This window comes from Coturnix japonica, chromosome 1 (genome assembly GCF_001577835.2).
Source record: "Coturnix japonica isolate 7356 chromosome 1, Coturnix japonica 2.1, whole genome shotgun sequence".
Taxonomy (NCBI): Eukaryota; Metazoa; Chordata; class Aves; order Galliformes; family Phasianidae; genus Coturnix; species Coturnix japonica.
This window is the reverse complement of record NC_029516.1, coordinates 576,933-591,310: the sequence shown is the minus strand read 5'-3', so window position 1 is coordinate 591,310 and position 14,378 is coordinate 576,933. Positions and strand designations below refer to the sequence as shown.

The 14,378-nt window shown below is 50.2% G+C and overlaps 1 protein-coding gene across 3 annotated transcripts in view; it reads right to left on the bottom strand.

The window, feature by feature from the left end:
* Positions 1 to 14,378, bottom strand: part of PPP6R2 (protein phosphatase 6 regulatory subunit 2) — a 51,334-nt gene that overhangs the window by 30,929 nt on the left and 6,027 nt on the right. For all 3 annotated transcript variants that reach the window (XM_015851489.2, XM_015851711.2, XM_015851570.2), the window contains exon 2: positions 7,976 to 8,104. The gene's annotated coding sequence lies outside the window, so the exon portion shown is untranslated. The remainder of the gene's footprint in view (positions 1 to 7,975; positions 8,105 to 14,378) is intronic.

The following is a 14,378-nucleotide window of genomic DNA, read 5'->3' as shown; positions in this document are numbered from 1 at the left end:
CCAACCCAAACATTCTACAGCTCTATGACCCATAAGGTTCCTCCCAACCCAACCATTCTACAGCTCTATGACCCATAAGGACCCAATCACTCTACAGCTCTACGACCCAAAAGGTTCCTCCCAACCCAACCATTCTACAGCTCTATGACCCATAAGGACCCTTCCAACATAACCATTCTAGAGCTCTATGACCCATAAGGTTCCTCCCAACCCAACCATTCTACAGCTCTATGACCCATAAGGTCCCTTCCAACCCAAACATTCTACAGCTCTATGACCCATAAGGTCCCTTCCAACACAAACATTCTACAGCTCTATGACCCATAAGGTCCCCCCCAACCCAACCATTCTAGAGCTCTATGACCCATAAGGTCCCTTCCAACCCTACCATTCTAGAGCTCTATGACCCATAAGGTTCCTTCCAACCCAAACATTCTAGAGCTCTATGACCCATAAGGTCCCTTCCAACCCAACCATTCTACAGCTCTATGACCCATAAGGTCCCTCCCAACCCAAACATTCTACAGCTCTCTGACCCATAAGGTCCCTTCCAACCCAAACATTCTACAGCTCTATGACCCATAAGGTCCCTCCCAACCCACCATTCTAGAGCTCTATGACCCATAAGGACCCAACCATTCTACAGCTCTATGACCCATAAGGTTCCTTCCAACCCAAACATTCTACAGCTCTATGACCCATAAGGTTCCTTCCAACCCAAACATTCTACAGCTCTATGACCCATAAGGTCCCTTCCAACCCAAACATTCTAGAGCTCTATGACCCATAAGGTTCCTTCCAACACAACCATTCTAGAGCTCTATGACCCATAAGGTTCCTTCCAACCTAAACATTCTACAGCTCTATGACCCATAAGGTCCCTTCCAACCCAAACATTCTAGAGCTCTATGACCCATAAGGTCCCTTCCAACCCGAACATTCTAGAGATCTATGACCCATAAGGTCCCTTCCAACCCAAACATTCTAGAGCTCTATGACCCATAAGGTCCCTTCCAACCTAAACATTCTACAGCTCTATGACTCATAAGGTTCCTTCCAACCCAAACATTCTAGAGCTCTATGACCCATTCCAACCCAAACATTCTACAGCTCTATGACCAATAAGGACCCAACCATTCTATAGCTCTATGACCCATAAGGTTCCTTCCAACCCAAACATTCTAGAGCTCTATGACCCATAAGTTCCCCCCCAACGCAACCATTCTACAGCTCTATGACCCATAATGTCCCTTCCAACCCAACCATACCATAATTCTTTGCTCCTTAAGGACCCTTTCAGTCCAAGCCATGGTTTTTACATGGAGCTGACAGTCCAGGAGCTGTGCAAACGAAGGTTCAGCCTAGAAACCTGCCCAAGTGTCAGATCGATCAGCGTGGGCTGAATCCCAGCCTTTTGGGAACAAATCCCCTGCCAAAATTAGCACAAATTCTGGCAGAAAGAAGCAGTTTCTAATCTGAGCTTTCAATATTCTTGATATTAAAAAAAAAAAAAAAAAAACAAGTTAAATTTCATCAGCAATAAGCAAAAGCTTCGGCATCTGCCCCATCCAGCTACTGAAAACGCTCTTATAAATGAATTTCTGAGCTCAGAGCAGCCATCTGAATTTCCAACCTACGTGACACCCTCCCAGCAACGCTGCTCGGCCGTATCGTGTGTTCATCACAAACTGTTCTTCGGATATTTTTAACCGACTGTGCTTAGCTGTAAATTCATCAAGAGAAAAGCTGACAGAAAAGGCCTTCGTCTAAGGAATGTTTGGGTGCGCAGCTAACCTAAATACACACGTATTACACGTGTAAATATGGAATCCTGATTAAAAAACCCATGAAACCATGGAAATACTATATATGTGCATGGATAACACGTGTAATTCATACCTATGGAAGGTAGGCCCTTTGCCCATCAGTCTATTCCATCGTTTCCCCATAGCTTTCCATGGTTCTATTAAGAGGAGCTGTCCAAATCTAAAGGGAAGTCAAAGAGCCGTCCTTGGCCTTCGCTGCACTCTTCTTCCTCACCCTAAAAGCAGTCCAGAGGAGCTTTGAGCTATAGGGACTGCTTGGACATCTAGAATTTCATGTCTGGTTGTGGGTTCCCCAGTTGCAAAGAGACAAGAATCTCCTAGAAGGAGCCCAGTGGAAGGCCACAAAGATGATATAGGGCCTGGAGCATCTCCCATATGGGGAAAGGATGAGTGAGCTGGGGTTGTTTAGCCTGGAGAAAAGACTGAGAGGGATCTGGAACCCATTGGAGGGAACCTGGTACCCATTGGAGGGTACCTGCTTTAGCAGAGGGCTTGGACTCAGTGATCTCTTGAGGTCGTATGGACTGTTGGAACTGAAGTGCTCCTAAGAAATGGGATATTCCCAGAGAGAACCTGAGCTTGACTGAGGAACTCAGTGCTCAGCAGGACCCCCAGGCACCGCAGCCATCCCACATGGAAGGGATGGGGTGGTCTCATAGAGCCAGGGTGCAGAACAGGAAATAAAGCCCATTTCTGGTGTTAGGAAATGAACCCGTAGGACAGGAAACAAAGCCATGTAGGGAAGTCAGTCATGGGAGGTGAGGAAAGGAAGCACACCCTGCTCACCACGAGGAGCTCAGTCACTGCGAAAGCCAACAACACCGTTGTAACTGAATGAGGACGAAAGCAGAAGTGGCCCTTTATGGAGCCCAAGCCTCTTCCTCAGAGGCCAGGATGCTATTTTCTGCTCAGAGCAGGGGAAGGAACAAGCCCATGTACGTTGAATAATCACATGGTCTGCTTGTTTGCTTCCTCTTGCAGAACTGCTGAATCTTCTCATGGAGCTCAGCTTGGTATCTGCAGGAGAGAAGAGTTTTCCATGTGCATGCTTTGCTGTTGAGGTCCCAGACCTCAGACCAGCAGGCCCTCATTGGCTTATTGGTACGTCCCGAAGCCTAAGGAACAGTACCATGTTCAGTATTCATCAAGCTACAACACCCCAACCACCTCCATCTTAGGACAGAAAGACATCAGGTCAGTAAAGGGATGTACCAAAGGGATGAATCAGCTCCTCCTGCCTTAGTGAAGCAAGGAACCCATCCAGTTTCTCACTCTACCTCCTGGAGCCCCATCATGGTAAACCTACAGCCCCATCGAAGTAACCCTACAGCCCCATCATGGCACCCTACAGCCCCATCATGGCACCCTACAGCCCCATCATGGCACCCTACAGCTCCATCAAGGCAACTCTATAGTTCCATCATGGCAACCCTACAGCTCCATCATGCTAACCCTATAGCTCCATCATAGCAACCCTACAGTTCCATCATGGCAACCCTACAGCTTCATCAAGGCAACCCCACAGCTCCATCAAGGCAACCCTATAGCCCCATCATGATAACCCTATAGCCCCATCAAGGCAACCCTACAGCCCCATCATGATAACCCTATAGCTCCATCAAGGCAACCCTACAGCCCCATCATTGTAACCCTACAGCTCCATCAAGGCAACCCTACAGCCTCATCATGGCAACCCTACAGCTCCATCAAGGCAACCCTACAGCTCCATCAAGGCAACCCTACAGCCCCATCAAGGCAACCCTACAGCTCCTTCATGATAACCCTATAGCCCCATCAAGGCAACCCTACAGCCCCATCATGATAACCCTATAGCTCCATCATAGCAACCCTATAGCTCCATCATAGCAACCCTACAGCTCCATCATGGTAACCCTACAACCCCATCATGGTAACCCTACAGCCCCATCATGGTAACACTACAACTACATCACCGCAACCCTACAGCTCCATCATGGTAACCCTACAACTACATCATGACAACCCTACAGCTCCATCAAGGCAACCCTACAGCCCCATCAAGGCAACCCTACATCTCCATCAAGGCAACCCTACAGCCCCATCAAGGCAACCTTACAGCTCCATCAAGGCAACCCTACAGTTCCATCACAGCAACCCTACAGCTTTGGGCCTCTCTCTACAAGAAGAATCACGAATTGCTCAAGTAAAGCAACGAGACTGGTGAAGGGATTAGAAAATAAGACATATGAGGGTCAGATGACAAAGCTGGAGTTGTAGGGACATCGCTATTAAGAAGCATGAAGCACTAGACCATAACTAGCTATTCAAAATGAACTCAAGTTTCCTATATTTCAGTAACAGTGCTGCTTGTTGTTCCTTCACCTAAACTCACATCAAAGAAAACCTCATTCCTGCCATCTACCGACATTCACTTACGGTCCCCCATGCTTACGTTTCTGATTTCATCAAACTGGATACATCCACAGCACTGAAAGGATGTTGTGCAGATCAACAGCTGTGAAACTGCTTAAAATACTCTTTCCTTAACCGGGTATTTCCTCAGTGAGCTGTTATCCACCAGCAGCAGCCTGCCTTTATTTGTAGTAGAGGCAAAGTTGGCCTGAGATACCAAGGGGCCAATGGCAGACGTGGATGTATCCAAAACAATCTCTTGTTATATCGCTTCTCATCTTTCACTTTCCTTCCTCAGACAACAAGAAAGCCAAGTCAGGATGATGATGAATGGGTTGGGGTTGAGGTTTGCATTCTTGTTTCTAATTCACATACTTGGGATAAAACAATTGAAACGTATTCGTTATAAGTGATGGGAACAGGTTGCCCAAGGAGGCTGTAGATGCCCCGTCCATCCCTGAAGGCCAGGTTGGATGGGGCCCTGGGCAGCCTGGGCTGCTGTTCAATGTGGAGGTTGGTGGCCCTGCATGTAGTGGGGTTGTTGGACCTTCATGATCCTTGAGGTCCCTTCCAACCCAACCATTCTATGATTCTTTGTGGCTCTTCCCATAGCAGTCAGTGCTGGCACAGGGCAGTTGGGGGGTTTCTCTGTTCCTTGGGGGTGATCCAGAGCTGTGGGGATGTGACAGGTTGGAGTTGGACTCAATGATCTTAGTGCATTGTTCCAACCTTTACGCTTTAATATCCATTGGAGAAGCCCATGAGAAATCCCTGTTGGGGTTTTCAGGTGAACCATCGATCCGTCCTTGCCCGTCTGTACATTTCCAGCTGTGTGTTAACAAATTGCATCACAGTTTGCTTTAAGCAAACCTCCTGTAGGTGAGTTGGACTTGAAGTTCACCAGGTTAAATGGTGCCTTTGGTTCCCTGCTGTAGTTGTGCTTTAAAGCTGGGGGGCTCTTTGAATGCTGTCTAACCCCGGAGATCAGTTGCCATCTGACTCACAGGTGTGTTCTGATCCTTTCTTTATCAGTTCTACAATCAGATGTATATATATGTGTGTGTGTATAACATGCTTTCAGAGAGGGGAAAGAAAGAAAGGCCATTTCATATGAAAAACTGGACTGAAAGCCTTATGGAAGCTAATTCATTTTAGGAATCCATGCTTGGTAAGGCTGAGTGATGGGAGGATCTCCACCTGTAGCGCTGCGATGCGATGCCATCCTTCATGTTTTCACTAAGGGCAAGTCAGAAGGACTCAGGAACGTTCTCTTTTTGGATACAAGCAGGATAATATTGGGCTCTCAGCACTGCCATGTGTTTCCACTTAAGTTACTAAGTGGAAAACGTTCAGTCTTTTATCAGGAACGGGCTTAAATGAGCTTAAAGAAGGAGCCTGTAAATCTTTGGTCATTTCCTCCCAGTTTCCAGTATGATTCCACGACTTGGAAACACGCAGTGAGAGGACTCTGTTCTCCTTCATGTTGTTAATCATCTACCCCACGGTCTGTGCTGTCATAGGTTGCTTTGTGTGTTGTCCTGGTTCGTGTCTGAGGCCTCTGCAAACTATAAATATTAATAAATCCCTGCAGCGCAGTGTTGGCAAATAGTGTTTGAGTGACAGCTCAAACCTCCAGCTTCAGAACTGGGATTGCGTGGTTAGAAAGAAACCAGCTCCTGAAATCCTTGTGCTGTTCCAAGGATCACAAAGCTCCAATCCCACACTGCATGAAGGGCCACCAACCTCCACATTGCACTCCAAACCATTTCCCTTTGTCCTGCTGTATCTCCCTCATTAAGAGCTGACTCCCCTCCTGTCTGTAGGCTCCCTTCAGGTCCTGGCAGGCTGCAATGAGCTCACCCCGCAGCCTTCTCTTCTCCATGCTGAACAAGCCCAGCTCCCTCAGCCTGTCTTTGTAGGGGAGGTGCTGCAGCCCCCTGAGCATCTTTGTGGCCTCCTCTGGACCCTCCCCAACAGCTCCCTGTCCATCTTGGATTGGATGCAGTGCTGCAGATGGGGCCTCCCAGAGAAGGACAATCCCCCCCCTGTCCCTGCTGGCCACCCCTTTGCTGATGGAGCCCATGATGCCATTTGCTCTCCAAGCTGTAATAACACCCTGCTGGCTGCTGCTCAGTTCTCCATCCACCAGGACCCCCAGGTCCTTCTCTCCAACCCGTGCTGCAGCAGCTCTGAATGGGGAAGGCTGAGGGAGGGGAGTACAGCCTGGAGATGGGACCCCTCCTAAAGGGAGCTTAGAAACAGGATGAGAGCGATAGGACAAGGGGGAAGAGTCGTTCGATCAGCAGGATGAGCAGCCTTCCTCCGCCACGCATCGCAGTGCTTCTAAAGGAACGAACCTCACAAACCAAACAGATCCCATTTGTTCAAACAGGATCTTGGAGTCAGTGCTCGGAGATCTCAGCGCCGAGCAGCTCCAAGGAGCCAGAAGGAGTTATCACAAGGGAGAGTAATAAGCGAGTCAACAGAAGGCGTGACATCACTCCTGACTATCGCGTGTTTGCATCTCGAGCTGGTCCGGTTTGCTGCTGTCAGAAGAGACAGCAGAGCTGGAACAAGAACAGCTGGTCGGAGCAGCGTCTGCTGAAGGAGAATGAGCAGGAGCAGAACACGCACAGCTGCCCTGGGAAGGTGCATTCAGCTCAGCTTGATGGGTGAGTTCAGCTCAGCAAAACAGCAGAGAGCAAGGAAGGCACAAATGGGATCGAGGAGGTGAATGGGTGGTTGTTTACCTGCAAACCAATGGAGACACCTCGAAGATACCAAGCAGCCTATTTTAACACAGGCAGAAGCAAGCATTAGTTATGATTAGGGTCAGAAAAAACCCCATAGAACTTACTGCCATAGAAGGTGATGGAGCCCCAAAGCTCCGCTCTCCTCAATTTGTGAGAGCAGTTCATAGGAAGGAGGTTTGTATGGGACCCCCCCACAGCAACCCTACCATTGATAGGAGATAGGGGCTGGGGATGGAAGGATGGAGCTCAGAGCTCAGAGATGGAGCTCAGAGCTCAGAGCTGAGCCCAGCATCACATCACCCCATTAAGCATCCTTAATGCTCACATGAAGCCTTACAACCCCCCCAGCAACCCCATATATCATATGTATCAGGTCTCCTGATGCTGCTGAACTCCCCCCCACGTCACCAGTGGGAGCAGATCCCAGCCCTGAGCCAGCTCCATCTCCACAACAACCGTGTTTGCCAGTGAGCTGCACCGGGACTGCCAACTGTTTGCTATTTCTCTCTATTTTGCTGGCACGGATGACCGCAAATATCTCGTTACCACCCACGTGCTCCGGCTTTTAAGCAGCTTTTAAATGGCTTCTAGAAGCGTTTGCTCTTGTATCGAACCAGCACGAGAGGCAGCTGCCAAAAGTAGCATGAAATAGATGAGGTTGGAGGGGATCAGGTCAGGCTGCTCATCATCCCATCCCACCTAACCCTGAAATGGGGCACCTTAAAACCCCTATGGACAAGATGCTCCAACCACAACCAGCTCCTCTATTCACCTATAAAACTCTCCCAGACCCTTATGGGAGCTTAAAGAACATCTTCTCCCTCCCTAAAGGTTCAGCAGAATGAGTTCTTTGCCATAGGAAACAACATCACTCGCAGCCCAGTGCCTTCATGTCTATAAGAACTCTTTACCTTTGTAGTATTCAATCACAGGAGCCTCCCAGGTATTAAATAGGAAGGTCAATCTCCCAACCAGCCCCATTAAAAGCAAAGGCAGGCGTAGTACCTTCAGTAGAAGTGATTTCAAACGTGAGATCTCCTCCACAGACAGAGAAACATTTGGGTTACGGTTCCTGGATTCTACCCAGCTTCAGGTAATGATCTTCATCCAGTGTCAAGTCTCTCTCTCTCTATCCTGGAAAAGAGAAACGTTAGGAAGTTATTGTTAAGCAGAAGGAATGGAGGCTCAATGGCTTTCCTAAATAAACCCCCACACATCCCTAATTGCAGCAACAATAGATGGATTTCACATCCAGCCTGGGAGCCCTGATGGAGCCTATGGAGGCAACCAGTGTAGGAGCAGCTCCTGGAGTGCAGGGCTGGCATGGAGCTGGGCTGCAGGGTCAGCCCATAGTGCCCTGTATGGAGCTCAGAGCTGAGCCCATCACCCCATTAAGCATCCTTAATGCTCACATGAAGCCTTACACCCCCAGCAACCCCAGCCATTGGAGCTGGGGATGGAAGGATGGAGCTCAGAGCTCAGAGATGCAGCTATGGAGCTCAGAGCTGAGCCCATCACCCCATTAAGCATCCTTAATGCTCACATGAAGCCTTACACCCCCATTGATAAGAGCTGGGGATGGAAGGATGGAGCTTGGAGCTCAGAGATGAAGCTATGGAGCTCAGAGCTGAGCCCATCACCCCATTAAGCATCCTTACATGAAGCCTTACACCACCACTGGTAAGAGCTGGGGATGGAAGGATGGAGCTATGGAGCTCAGAGATGGAGCTATGGAGCTCAGAGCTGAGCCCATCACCCCATTAAGCATCCTTAATGCTCACATGAAGCCTTACACCCCCCCAGCAACCCCAACCATTGATAGGAGATGGAAGGATGGAGCTCAGAGATGGAGCTATGGAGCTCAGAGCTGAGCCCATCAACCATTAAGCATCCTTAATGCTCATATGAAGCCTTACACCACCATTGATAAGAGCTGGGGATGGAAGGATGGAGCTTGGAGCTCGAAGATGGAGCTATGGAGCTCAGAGCGGAGCCCAGTATCACATCACCCCATTAAGCATCCTTAATGCTCACATGAAGCCTTACACCCCCAGCAACCCCAACCATTGATAGGAGATAGGGGCTGGGGATGGAAGGGTGGAGCTCAGAGCTCAGAGATGGAGCTATGGAGCTCAGAGCTGAGCCCAGCATCACATCACCCCATTAAGCATCCTTACACCACCATTGATAGGAGCTGGGGATGGAAGGATGGAGCTCAGAGCTCAAAGATGGAGCTATGGAGCTCAGAGCTGAGCCCATCACCCCATTAAGCATCCTTAATGCTCACATGAAGCCTTACACCCCCCCAGCAACCCCTAACATTGGAGCTGGGGATGGAAGGATGGAGCTCAGAGCTCAGAGATGGAGCTGTGGAGCTCAGAGCTGAGCCCAGCATCACATCACCTCATTAAGCATCCTTAATGCTTACATGAAGCCTTATACCACCACTGATAGGAGCTGGGGATGGAAGGATGGAGCTCAGAGCTCAAAGATGGAGCTATGGAGCTCAGAGCTGAGCCCATCACCCCGTTAAGCATCCTTAATGCTCACATGAAGCCTTACACCCCCAGCAACCCCTAACATTGGAGCTGGGGATGGAAGGATGGAGCTCAGAGCTCAGAGATGGAGCTATGGAGCTCAGAGCTGAGCCCATCACCCCATTAAGCATCCTTACATGAAGCCTTACACCACCACTGATAGGAGCTGGGGCAATAGCAATGCCTGGCATCCAGCAGCAGCAACTCCTCTGCCATTAACATCTGTATACAAGCACCCTTTCCTGCTAGCAGCAATATGGGATGGGTGCTGTTCCTCTGCACTCACACCCTGCTGTGTGTATCAGCTCTCAGCCATAAGACCCCAAACCCTCAGCAGCCAAAAACAGCTCGAAAAAAAAACAAACACCTTCTTCACCCATTTCAGGTTGAGAGAGCCAGCAAAAATTGATCTTCCTTTCCATGTGGCCATCTGCAAAACGATCTGTAAATCATGAGACAGCTGAAACGACACGGGTAATTATAGCAGGAACCGAGAGCTGGGGTTATTTCGAGCTGGGTATTAGGAGCTGGGGGGGGGGTTGTTATGGGGGGGCTGTTATAGGGGGGGTTGTTATGGGGAGCTGTTATAGGGGGGTGTTGTTATGGGGAGCTGTTATAGGGGGGGTTTGTTATGGGGGGGCTGTTATGGGGGGGGTTGTTATGGGGGGGCTGTTATAGGGGGGGCTGTTATAGGGGGGGTTGTTATGGGGGGGCTGTTGGTACTATGGCTATGGGGTACTACGGTTATAGGGTACTACGGTTATAGGGTACCATGGTTATAGGGTACCATGGCTATAGGGTACTACAGCTATAGGGTGCTATGATTATAGGGTGCTATGGCTATAGGGTGCTATGGCTATAGGGTGCTATGGCTATAGGGTGCTACGGCTATAGGGTGCTATGGCTATAGGGTGCTACGGCTATAGGGTGCTATGGTTATAGGGTACTGTGGCTATAGGGTACTGTGGCTATAGGGTACTATGGTTATAGGGTACTATGGTTATAGGGTACTTCGGCTATAGGGTGCTATGGCAATAGTGTACCGTGGCTATAGATTACTATGGCTATAGGGTACTATGGCTATAGGGTACTATGGCTATAGGGTACTATGGCTATAGGGTACTATGGCTATAGGGTGCTATGGTTATAGTGTACTATTGTTATTGGGTACTGCTGGTTCAGTGACATCCTGCAAGTCATCCCTGCAGCTCCAGGATGCCCTTAAAGTCACACACCATGAATAAAACATGGATTTCAATGGCAGAACTTCACGTAGACACGCTGCTCATTCATCACTATCCTCCCTGTCCTCAGCCCATGGGGGGACTGAGATTGTCACACAGAGCCCTCAATGTTAATACACAGCCCAGCATAGGAGCTCATTATGGGTGGGGGGGGGGGGGGGGGGTCCCTGAACCCATTGTGGGGGTCCAGAAGCCCAACCTGGGGGTCTCACCCCCCGATATGGGGGTCCCGGAGTGCATTAGCAAGACCCGAGTCTGTTGTAGGGGTCTCACACTGACCATAGGGGTCCTAGAGCCCATCAGAGGGGTCCAGAGCCTTTGTGGGGGTCTCACAATGACCCACAGGGGTCCCAGAGCCCATCACAGTGGTCTTGAGCCCATCTGGGGGGGGCTCACTCCAACCACAGGGGTCTCAGAGCCCATCTGAGTGGTCCAGAGCCCATCTGGGGGCTCACAATGACCCACAGGGGTCCCAGAGCCCATCAGAGGGGTCCAGCGCCTTTATGGAGGGGGGCTCCCACTGACCACAGGGATCCCAGAGCCCATCAGAGGGGTCCTGAGCCCATATGGGGGGGGCTCATACTGACCACAGGGGTCTCTAAGTCCATCAGAGGGGTCTTGAGTCCACATGGGGGGGGTCTCACACTGACCACAGGGGTCTCATAGCCCATCAGAGGGGTCTTGAGCCTACATGGGGGGGTTCACTCTGACCTCAGGGATCCCAGAGCCCATCAGAGGGGTCCAGAGCCCAGTTGGGGGGGTCTCACACTGACCATGGGGGTCCCAGAGCCCATCAGAGGGGTCTTGAGTCCATTTGGGGGGCTCACAATGACCCATGGGGGTCTCAGAGTCCATCAGAGGGGTCTTGAGTCCATCTGAGGGGGGCTCACAATGACCCCCCCTTGGGGGTCTCAGAGTCCATTAGAGGGGTCTTGAGTCCATATGGGGGGGCTCACACTGACCATGGGGGTCCCAGAGCCCATCACAGTGGTCTTGAGCCTACATGGGGGGCTCACACTGACCACGGGGGTCCCAGAGCCCATCAGAGGGGTCCAGAGCCTTTATGGAGGGGGGCTCACACTGACCACAGGAGTCCCAGAGCCCATCAGAGTGGTCCAGAGCCCATCTGGGGGGCTCACACTGACCATGGGGGTCCCAGAGCCCATCACAGTGGTCTTGAGCCTACATGGGGGGCTCACTCTGACCACAGGGGTCTCTAAGTCCATCAGAGGGGTCCTGAGCCTTTATGGGGGGGCTCACAATGACCATGGGGGTCCCAGAGTCCATCAAAGGGGTCTTGAGCCTACATGGGGGGGTTCACTCTGACCACAGGGGTCCCAGGGCCCATCAGAGGGGTTCTGAGCCTTTATGGGGGAGCTCAACACTGACCATAGGGGTCCCCCAGACGCCAATCAGAGTGGTCCAGAGCCATCTTAGAGTGGGGGGTCCACACTGACCATGGGGGTCCCAGAGCCCATCACAGTGGTCTTGAGCCTACATGGGGGGCTCACTCTGACCACAGGGGTCTCTAAGTCCATCAGAGGGGTCCAGAGCCTATATGGAGGGTCTCACACTGACCACAGGGATCTCATAGCCCATCAGAGGGGTCTTGAGTCCATATGGGGGGGCTCACAATGACTACAGGGGTCCCAAAGCCCATCAGAGTGGTTCCAGGACTCTACGAGAGCTGGTTCAGCTCCTGGAGGCTGCCAGGCTTGAGCTGCCGACCTGCAATTACTGAGATATGCTGCTAATTACTGGGTAAATACGACTCCTAACCAAAATAACACTTCACCTGCCAGCCAAGAACCAAGAACCCACTGCTTTCCTACGCAGCCCCGTGCACCCCAATGCTCTGCTTTCTGCTGCATAAACCAACGCCACAAAGGAAGCGCCGCGCTGCAACGGCAGCGTTTGCAAACTCGAGTTTCCTGTTGCACTTTTCAAGAGGTTGTGGGCTCCTGATGCAGCTCTGCAACACACGAGGCCTTCAAACAGGCAGGAGAAAGCAGCACTCGCCCGCTCCAGATCTCCACGCTAATTATATGAGAGGGTTATTGCATAGAGAATGCAATTAGCTATAAAACAAAGATGACAGAAGCAACAGGAAAAGCAGAAGTGATGCAGTGAGCTGCCTGTGTTGTAAGAGGAAACAGCGGGTACAGCAGAGCATCAATTGAAAGCCGGCTCCATCACGCTGAGTTATCTACATGGCTCCATCACATTATCTAGATGGCTCCATCACGTTGAGTTATCTAGATGGCTCCGTCACGTTGAGTTATCTAGATGGCTCCGTCACGTTATCTAGATGACTTCATCACATTGAGCTATCTAGATGGCTCCATCACGTTGAGTCATCTACATGGCTCCATCACGCTGAGTTACCTAGATGGCTTCATCAAGTTGAGTTATCTAGATGGCTCCATCACGCTGAGTTATCTAAATGGCTCCATCACATTGGGTTACCTAGATGGCTCTATCACGTTGAGTTATGTACATGGCTCCATCACGCTGAGTCATCTACATGGCTCCATCACGTTGAGTTATCTAGATGACTTCATCACGTTGAGTTACCTACATGGCTCCATCACGTTGAGCTATCTAGATGGCTCCATCACGTTGAGCTATCTAGACGGCTCCATCACGCTGAGTTATCTACATGGCTCCATCACGTTGAGTCATCTACATGGCTCCATCACACTGAGTTACCTAGATGGCTCCATCACATTGAGTTATCTAAATGGCTCCATCATGTTGAGTCATCTACATGGCTCCATCACGCTGAGTCATCTACATGGCTCCATCACGTTGAGTCATCTACATGGCTCCATCACGTTGAGTTACCTAGATGGCTCCATCACGTTGAGCTATCTAGATGGCTCCATCACGTTGAGTTACCTAGACGGCTCCATCATACTGAGTTATCTAGATGGCTCCATCACGTTGAGTTATCTACATGGCTTCATCACGTTGAGTTACCTAGATGGCTCCATCACGTTGAGTTACCTAGATGGCTCCATCACGCTGAGTTATCTAGATGGCTCCATCACGCTGAGTTATCTAGACGGCTCCATCACGTTGAGCTATCTAGATGGCTCCATCACGTTGAGCTATCTAGACGGCTCCATCACACTGAGTTATCTACATGGCTCCATCACGTTGAGTCATCTACATGGCTCCATCACGTTGAGTCATCTACATGGCTCCATCACGCTGAGTTACGTACATGGCTCCATCACGTTGAGTTACCTAGATGGCTCCATCACGTTGAGTTACCTAGATGGCTCCATCACGTTGAGTTACCTAGATGGCTCCATCACGTTGAGTTATCTAGATGGCTCCATCACGTTGAGTTATCTACATGGCTCCATCACATTATCTAGATGGGTCCATTACGCTGAGTTACCTAGATGGCTCCATCACGTTGAGTTACCTAGATGGCTCCATCACGTTGAGTTATCTACATGGCTCCATCACATTATCTAGATGGGTCCATTACACTGAGTTACCTAGATGGCTCCATCATGCTGAGTTACCTAGATGGCTCCCCACCACTGAAAGCTGCTCCTTTCCTCCTCAGACCTATCAGTGAGTTATGAAAGAGGAAGAAGAATCACCAAGCAGAGC